Below are 9,489 nucleotides of genomic sequence, written 5' to 3' on the forward strand. Positions count from 1 at the left end.
ACAAAGACACTATCCAAATGATGATTCTCAAAACAAACAATATCCAAATAATGAGTCAAATTAATGCAAGGGCTAACCTCATTAAGGCCGAGACACTTGTATCCAACCACCCATACTGTACTTGTAGATTCAAGATTGAGAGACAAGCACGTAGTTTAGACATCCTAGCACCCTCGTACAATTGTGTTGATTGCAACTCTCGCATTTTGACCTCAAACTCTGACATCACGTGTACGTGGGATGTAGTGCTCCTAAAAATGGAATCCATCATGTCGACCATACCCTCGTCATCATCCGGGAGACTATAGTCTTGTTGAAAGTGAGAAGGTATATGTGTACCCTCGTCACCCTCCTCATCCTGTTTTAAGATTTTGTGTAAATATAAGATCTTCTATTTCCTGGTATACAATAAGATTGCAAACTTAAATCGCTTTGACTTACCGATGATCCATCAACATGTGCAACACCAATGGGGGGTACTGGTTCCGGCTCCTCCCCATACATCCGCAAGTGGCGCATGATAATATGACGTTGATGTCGTACTTCTCACTTGCAATGAGTGCAATGACAGTATAACCTCTCCGTAAGCCACTTCGTGCTCCCGGGCGTTGGCGCATCATCAGACGAGCTTCCACTCGTCCCTTCCATCTACACTTATAAAATCACAACATAAGCATGAAGAGGAGATATTGACAATTATCAAATAGCATGTTTGAGCTTCTCTTGAGGCCACATAAAAAAAGTGACAGTAAGCGTCGCTATATAGCGATGAATAAGCGTCGCTATATAGCGACGCTGTGGGTTAAAACTCGAAACGCTAAACGCACGGCGTTTTCTTCAAACTATTCCCTAATCTCTCAAGTAAACAACCCAAAATCTCCTCCCACCTATTTTTGACGACCTCCCACCTATTCCAAGCAACCTCCCAGTCTATTTTCCACTCCTCACCCTTCTCCTATCTCTTGCACTCCCTCTCTATCCTTTTCCCTCTTTGGTTTCTTGAAAGGAAGTTCTTCAAGAGGTGAGTTTGTTTCAACAATGTAGGTTGTTTGTTTGTTAGCTTTAGTTTTGTGAGTGTTTCTTCTTGTATTGCTAAACCTGTAAACTAGTTTTCATGCTTGTTTTGAAAGGATTGAAACAAAAAACGAGATTTCAAGAAAGAAAGAAAACTCACCTCTTTTTTATGTATTTCTCTTCCTTCTCTTTCTCCTTGTCTCCTCAATCTCCTCCTTTCCTTGTCTCCTCAATCTCCTCCCTTCAAGAAGTTGCTTTTGTAATCTCCTCCTTCCACTAACATCTTATTTGAAAAAATGGGTTGTTTTCTCTCTTTTATAGGGCCAGTCCACTACACCGAGCGGGACATACTATTTCAGGTAAGTGCTTCCTCTTTTTTCCATTTATTATTTTTGTTATTTGCATTGGCCTGCAGCTAGTTAAGGCGCTAGCTGCAGTGATGGGTGTAGGAACCCTCTCTTCCCCTCCCACTCTTTCCTTCTTCCCCCTTCTCTTATTCTCCTTTTTCCCCCTTCTCTTTTTTCCCTCTTCTCTTATTCTCTCTTTCCCCCTTCTCTCTTTCCCCCTCATCTCTTTTCCCTTCTCTCTTTCCTTTCCCTCTTATTCTCTATTTCCCTTCCCTCTTATTCTCTTATGCTTATGCTTCTCTCATTCCCCCTTCTCTCTTTCCCCCTTCTCTATTTCCTTCTTCTCTCATTCGCATAAGCTCATGCTCATGCATGAGCAAAAGCATGAGCTTATGCTTATGCTAATGCTTAAGCATAAGCATAAGCTCATGCTTATGCTCATGCATGAGCATGAGCTTATGCTTAAGTTTCCCCCTTCTTTATGCTTCTATTTCCGCATGAGCATAAGCTTATGCTTATGCTCATGCATGAGCATGAGCTTATGCTTAAGTTTCCGCATAATCTCATGCTTATGCATGAGCTTATGCGGAAATAGATAATGAGAGAAGCATAAGCTCATTCTCTATTTCCGCATAAGCTCCTTCTCTTTTTCCACATGAGCATAAGCTCATGCTTATGCTCATGCATGAGCATGAGCTTATGCTTAAGTTTCCGCATAAGCTCATGCTTATGCGTGAGCTTATGCGGAAATAGAGAATGAGAGAAGCTTATGCTTTTCTCATTCTCTATTTCCGCATAAGCTCCTTCTCTTTTTCCGCATGAGCATAAGCTCATGCTTATGCTCATGCATGAGCATAAGCTCATGCTTATGCTCATGCATGAGCATGAGCTTATGCTTAAGTTTCCGCATAAGCTTATGCTTATGCATGAGCTTATGCGGAAATAGAGAATGAGAGAAGCTTATGCAGAAACTCATTCTCTATTTCCGCATAAGCTCCTTCTCTTTTTCCCCATGAGCATAAGCATGAGCTTATGCTTAAGTTTCCGCATAAGCTCATGCTTATGCGTGAGCTTATGCAGAAATAGAGAAAGAGAGGAGCTTATGCTTCTCTCATTCTCTATTTCTGCATAACCTCCTTCTCTTTTTCCGCATGAGCATAAGCATGAGATTATGCTTATGCTTATGCTTATGCATAAGCATAAGCATAAGCTGATGCTTATGCTCATGCATGAGCATGAGCTTATGCATAAGTTTCCCCCTTCTCTCTTTCCCCCTTCTCTATTTCCCCCTTCTCTCATTCCCCCTTCTCTCATTCCCCCTTCTCTATTTCCCCCTTCTCTCCTTTGCATAAGCTCATGCTCATGCGGAAATAGAGAATGAGAGAAGCATATGCTCATGCTTATGCTTCTCTCATTCTCTATTTTCGCATAAGCTCCTTCTCTTTTTCTGCATGAGCATAAGCATAAGCTCATGCTTATGCTCATGCATGAGCATGAGCTTATGCTTAAGTTTCTGCATAAGCTCATGCTTATGCGTGAGCTTATGCGGAAATAGAGATTGAGAGAAGCTTATGCGGAAACTCATTCTCTTTTTCGGCATAAGCTCCTTCTCTTTTTCCGCATGAGCATAAGCATGAGCTTATGCTTAAGTTTCCGCATAAGGTCATGCTTATGCATGAGATTATGCGGAAATAGAGAATGAGAGAAGCTTATGCGGAAACTCATTCTCTATTTCCGCATAAGCTCCTTCTCTTTTTCTGCATGAGCATAAGCATAAGCTTATGCTTATGCTCATGCATGAGCATGAGCTTATGCTTAAGTTTCCGCATAAGCTCATGCTTATGGTAATATCATGGTGCCCTGAATCATGAAGAAATTGAATTTGAAATGTACAAGGCATTCCTCCACTCGAATCAAGGTAGCAGATGGTCAACTTCTCACCATCCTGGGAGTCATTGAGGATTTGCCCATCACTCACTTTCAATGGGTTGACCACCACCGTCAATTCCTATGTAAAGATACAGGTAGGAGTTACCCCGCCATACTCAAGAGACCATGGTTGAGAAAGAGTGATGCAATCAGCTATTGGAAGACAGGACACATGTCTTTTGGTGCTTCTAAGGACTCGATGCAACCATGTGCCACAGAACCAGAAGAAGAAGAGGAGCAAGATAGTGATACTCTCTCGTCCTCGGTGTCTGAATCAATGGAAGAATCAGACGGGGGGGAGGAGTTCTCAGAGGAGGAAGTTTACATGATGGGGGTGTCTCCGACACTACCACCTGCAGAAAAGGTAGCAGCTAGTCCTCAATAGCTTGAATCTATGCTTTCCTGAGACCTCACTCCAAGTTAGAAAGATGAGTTCCTAGAAATGTTTAAAGATTTCCCTGACCTCTTTGCAACTAGTTACCGCCACCTTCGCCATGTGACTGCCATAGAGCACAAGATAGAGCTGAAGCCTAATGCGAAGCCTGTGGCTCAAAAGTATCAGAGATTAGGGCCCCTACAGACTGATGCTTTGTGCTCAGAGTTGCAGAAACTTGTAGAAGCTGGGTTTATTGTTTCGGTTCACAATACTGAATGGGTTTCACGAGTGGTAGTCACCCCAAAGAAAACAAGTGGCGGGTCTGCATTGACTATAAGAAACTAAATGTGGCCACCAAGAGGGATCATCATCCTTTGCCCTTTCAAGACCTCATTCTTGAGAAGATAAGTGGTCATGAGATGTATACTTTCTGTGATTGTTACTCTAGGCTTTATCAAATCAGAATTGCCGAAGAAGATGTGCTTAAAACCACATTTGCCACACCTTGGGGGACATTCGCATTCAAAGTGATGCCATTTGGCCTCACCAATGCTCCTGCTACCTTTCAAAGATTTATGCAGATGGTGTTTGCTCCTTATTTGGGGGATCTCTTGGAGGTGTTTTTAGATAATTTTTGTATATTCTTCTCACGTAAGGATCACGTCATGAAGGATAGGTTGGCCTTCCAAAGGGTCAATGATGCAAATGGCAATCTCAACTCGGAGAAATGCACCATTGGAGCCACTCAAGGGAGGCTACTAGGACATATTATCACATCTGAGGGCATCAAGCTTGACCCCAAGAAGGTAGAAGCTATCCTCAAGCTCTCCCCGCCAACAACCAAATGTCAGGTATGCTCATTTATCAATCTAGCAGGATACTATCACCACTTCATTGATCAATATGCTACTTTGATGCGACCCATGACTATGATATTAAAAGATGGAGTTGATTTCTCTTAGGATGAGGATTGTGATCATGGCTTTGTACAAATCAAGAGTGCTCTGGCTTCTGAACCCATTCTATGCAATCCAGATTGGTCAAAGACTTTCTATATCAATCCTGGGTTTGGTGAGCACACTTTGGCAAGTATTCTTCTCTAAAAAGGGGAGGATTAGTTCATGTATCCCGTTCGATTTGCTTCTCGACAATTGTTTGACACCGAATGATGCTACTCAAAGGCTGACAAGCATGCCTTGTCTTTCGTGTTCTACATTGAGAAATTTAAGAATTATGTGGTTGGAAAGTCCTTCATTATACTCACTAGCACTGGTCTTGCAAAGCAAGTTCTTCAATCACCAAATCCCATGGGCCGGTTGGCCAAATGGTTGGCAGTTCTATAAGAATATGATTTTTCTTTCAAAATTGTACAAGGGGGTTGTTCCAACTTGAAGAATGCTTTGATTGATTTAGAGGAGTGCCTTGACATAACCTTTGTAGCGGCCATAGAAGTTGGGGATCCATGGTATGGTGGTATCTACAGGTTTCTGACTGCTTTCTCCTTTCCTCCAAAAAGTACTAGCTATGAGAGAAAGAAGATCCAAAGAGATAGTAGGCGCTACACTCTCTTTGATGGGGTCTTGTACCGTCAAGGCATGGATGGGGTACTAAGACGGGCCATTGATGCAGATGAAGTGCCTAAGGTATTGAAGCATTATCATGATGGATTTTGTGGAGGCCACTATGCCAGTGACTTTACATCTAAGAAGATTTTACATGCTGGATACTATTGGCCAACCTTGTTCAAGGACATCACTTTGTATTGTAAAACCTGTGAACCATGCCAATTCTTTGGTAGGAAGGATTTGCGTCCTGGGCAACATCATCCAGTGATGTCCATCCATGCGTTTTAGAAGTGGGGAATAAATTTTGTCGGGCCCTTGCCCATGACTGCCCACAAAAAGAAGTATGTTTTGGTAGCCACTCAGTATGTCACTAAGTGGGCTGAAGCTATCGCCCTCCCCGCAATGGTAAGGCAGTTTCAAATTTCATATTTGAACATATCTGCATAAGGTTTGGGACACCCATGGAAATAGTATCTGACCATGGGAGTCCATTCTTAAATGAAGCAGTGGAATTGCTCATGGGGAATTTGGTCATCGCACTTCGTGCATCTATTATCCAGCATCCATGGGTCAAATGGAGCAGACCAATGGCCTCCTTTATAAAACCAGGGAAAAATGGCTACAGGGAACAGAAGCCAGTGGGATCAGTAGGTCACTGAAGCCATGTGGGCTTACAACATCACTCATAAAACATCTACAGGTCACACTCCTTTTGAGTCCATGCCTCCTCCGTTGTGGTGACATGTTGAATTAATGCCATGACAGAATCACTTACACTGCAGACAATAAAACGCAGCACATCTACATTTCTTCTTGTCCACACGAGAATCTCATCTGCAATTGGTACTATCTGTTGTCTTGCATTGCGTGGATCCGGTCTCGCAACCGGCCTCATGTCCACCCCAGTAGCGGTGTCCCAAAGCTCATATGCACTTAGGATGGTGTTCATCTTGAACTCCCAGAGTGGATAGTTAGAGCCGTCTAACTTTCTGCTTTCACCGAACGGTGGGATTCACAGTCTTGTGGGCTGGGCCATCTCTCACAATCTGCTCGCAAACAGAAACACACTACCAAATCTTCTTGCTAGAGTCCAGGCTCTGATACCATGTAAGAAAACAATACAACGTCTGTACTCAACAGATAACAGGATCTCGTATGCAAGAGAGAAAAACAGATAGTATGGAGAATCAAAAATTTGATTACTGTAGAACTGATACAATAGATGGCACTACCTCCCAACCATGCGCTCCTATGAAAGAAGCTTCGATGGCAAGCTGGAAACAGTAAAGGATGGAGGCTAGATGCTAAGGAATCAGGGTTGCTATAGCCAGTGATGAATGGCCCCCATCTCGTGTCCAGACCAGGACCTATCGAATAACCGAGCTACTCAAATGCCTTCTCCTCATATGGGGGGCTTACAAGTAGAGTTAGCTGGTTCCTGCGTAGTTACATGAGAGTAGAGAATTGATATCTAACAATACTTGCATTGAATTTTGATTTAGTTTCCTTTGTCATTTGTTGCAGGGAGGAGGCTCGAGTGTACTAGTTAATCAAGAAACCATAGTCATGAAATTCATTGGAGTTCTAGGAGGTTGGAGTGTACTAGTTAATCAAGAAACCATAGTCATGAAATTCATTGGAGCTAGAACTCTAGATGAGATGTATAGCCAATTAAAACTTGTTTGGAAATGCAGCTCTCAATTGGTTTTAATATGTGCAGCCCCGGGTGCTAACTTCTTAACATTTTAAAATCACTTAAACCTCCTATCAGGATTAAGATGCTCTCAACAGGTTTTAATATATGCTGCTAGCTTAACATTTTAAAATCAATTAAACCTCGTGTCAGGTGACAACAACAAGACGAGCGACCAAACCGAGGAGGGATATCCGATAGAATATTCTGGGCAGTAAACACAGCAATGTACTCAACGAGGCAAGGTTTTGAAGCCTCCCTTGTATAAATAATTTAGATGCACACTGATCATACAGGTGCTATCATCTTACTTTGCACGTTACAGCCAATATGTGTAACAGCAGCTTCTTCTTCGTTTTCTTTTTGCAGCTGGCTTATATGGCGGTTGCAGCCACTACAACAGCTTTTCCTGACCTTTCTCCTAGCCCATCAATGAACCCACATCAACCACTCCGCCTCATCGTCCGCCATATCTTCGATCCGCATTCCCCATTTCGCCCACCTGACTGTGACGATGCTTGCATCTCGCAGCATCGATTTAACCGGCTCGCCAGCCGCTTTAATCGAACACAAACCACCCAATTTTCAGACAAAGCCATTCCAAACATCCGTTGGGGCCCCGTCACCACGGGTCAATTCCGAGGGGGATCGGTTTCCGAGTACTACGTTCAGCTGGGCATCGGTTCAGCTCCGGGGACGGGGCTCGTTCAACCCATCTTCATGGTCCTGGATACCGACAGCGATTTGCCGTGGATTCAGTGCAAACCTTGAAATCCCTGCTACACGCAGGCCCTCCCTATATACGATTCGGTTCAGTCCACCACCTTCTCTATCCAAGTTCAGGGCGATGCTTACTGCGAGCAGGTGCAACGCCAGGATATCGGACAGGGTGCGGACGCTCGTAGCTGCAGTTACCTTATCGAATATAGTGACGGAACACGATCCTTCAGATACATTTCCAGAGAGAGGTTCACTTTCTGGGATGCTTCTCGACAGCCGCCAAATACTCCGATGGCCATCAATCCCATGTTGTTTGGCTGCGGGGTGTCGAACCGGGCTGGTGTTGCCACCGTAACCTCAGGAATCCTTGGCTTAGGATATGGAAGAGGCTTGTCATGGCCAGAGCAATTATCTACAGGCCTGCAAGTCATCCCTGCTTTCTCGTTCTGCCTTCCTTCCATTGGCTCCAACCCATATTCCGGTGCTCTTTATTTTGGAGACAATTCTTTCCCACGTAAAACTCTAGACAATCATCTGTTCTGCTCTTCTCATTTACAGTCGTAACGTCTATTCTCTTGCATCCCTCGCCTTGCAGTCCGTTGAGCTAACATTGCAGCTGGCATTTTTGTGCAGCGGCCCCTTTTTACGAAACGGACTTGCTACAAGAAGGACTGTCTGTGTTTTATTACGTAGAGGTTATTGATTTTCTAGTAAGTGGTCAAAATGTGAACATCCCAGCTGGAGTGTTTGACATCAATACAACTGATGACACAGGCGGGGTGATTATAGACTCGGGCGACATGTTGTCAATCATCACCACGGATGCATACATTCCGTTCCGAGATGCATGGAGGGCAGCAATGCTACCAATTCTGGGACCTCCTGACTGGATCGTGCCTCCTGGGCCGCATGGGCTGGACACATGCTGGAGCTATCCAACAGATCTGGCTTTGCCAGCCATATCTTTTCAATTCGCGGATGGGAATATATACACGTTGAGTACAGCCGGCAGTGGCCTCGTATACTTTTCCCAACCTGGTCTTCGTCGAATGTGTTGGCCGTTCGTTGAGAAACAACCTGGAGTTACATTTGCTGATTTTGTTATCGGTGCTGTTAGTTTGCACAATAACTGGGTAGCCTTTGACAATGAACATAAACCTTTATGTGTTGAAGGCCATCATCGGTCTATAAAGTACAAAGCACAGTTAAAAACCTAGTTTCGTAAGGTCTCACGGTTGCAACCTTAGTTGCCTTTAATTTCAAGGAATAAAATTTTAGGTTTTATTTTTAAGTCTCAATATTTGAATGCTTTTTAGAGATTTTCAAATTGAATCTCTCCTAAGCCTTTGCATTAGTTTTAGTAGGAAAAAATGTTCCCTCTCTTTCTCTCTCTCTCTCTCTCTCTCTCTCTATGTGTGTGTGTGTGTGTGTATTTGGGTGCACAACTTGAAAACATAATCAGTGCAAACATCCTCCCCATATCCTGATGGCTACATCATGTATACCTCTTCTTATAAATCACCATGCAAGAAGGCATCCTTCACATCCATTAATTCATGCAAAGACTATCCTTAGCTGGAGTCATAAGAGTGATTGCTCTCATGCTTGGCATTTACTATTGGGCTAAAGGAGTAGCAACTATTGTTTACATTATGAATAGAATCCTAATTTTCCTTTCTAAGAAGGTTTTGAAATAATTGCGGGGGCCTTTTGACATCCATGAGCATATCAACAACTATTCAGCCACTATCTCCTTGACCAAGCCTCCACAAGCCTTGTTGCCAGTATCTTTCACATTTTCTAAATGAGTGCCAACAAATCCTTATCCGGAATGGTACCATTCAT

The 9,489-nt window shown here is 43.4% G+C and overlaps 1 pseudogene; it reads left to right on the forward strand.

Annotated features, from left to right (window-relative positions):
• The first annotated feature begins 7,254 nt into the window (after positions 1–7,254).
• LOC147895378 (aspartic proteinase nepenthesin-2-like) lies at positions 7,255–8,861 on the forward strand (annotated as a pseudogene).
• Positions 8,862–9,489: the final 628 nt, after the last annotated feature.

Source organism: Dipteris shenzhenensis, chromosome 13 (assembly GCF_047967505.1).
Source record: "Dipteris shenzhenensis isolate YYH24624 ecotype China chromosome 13, Dip_SZ_1.0, whole genome shotgun sequence".
In the NCBI taxonomy this organism is placed as follows: Eukaryota; Viridiplantae; Streptophyta; class Polypodiopsida; order Gleicheniales; family Dipteridaceae; genus Dipteris; species Dipteris shenzhenensis.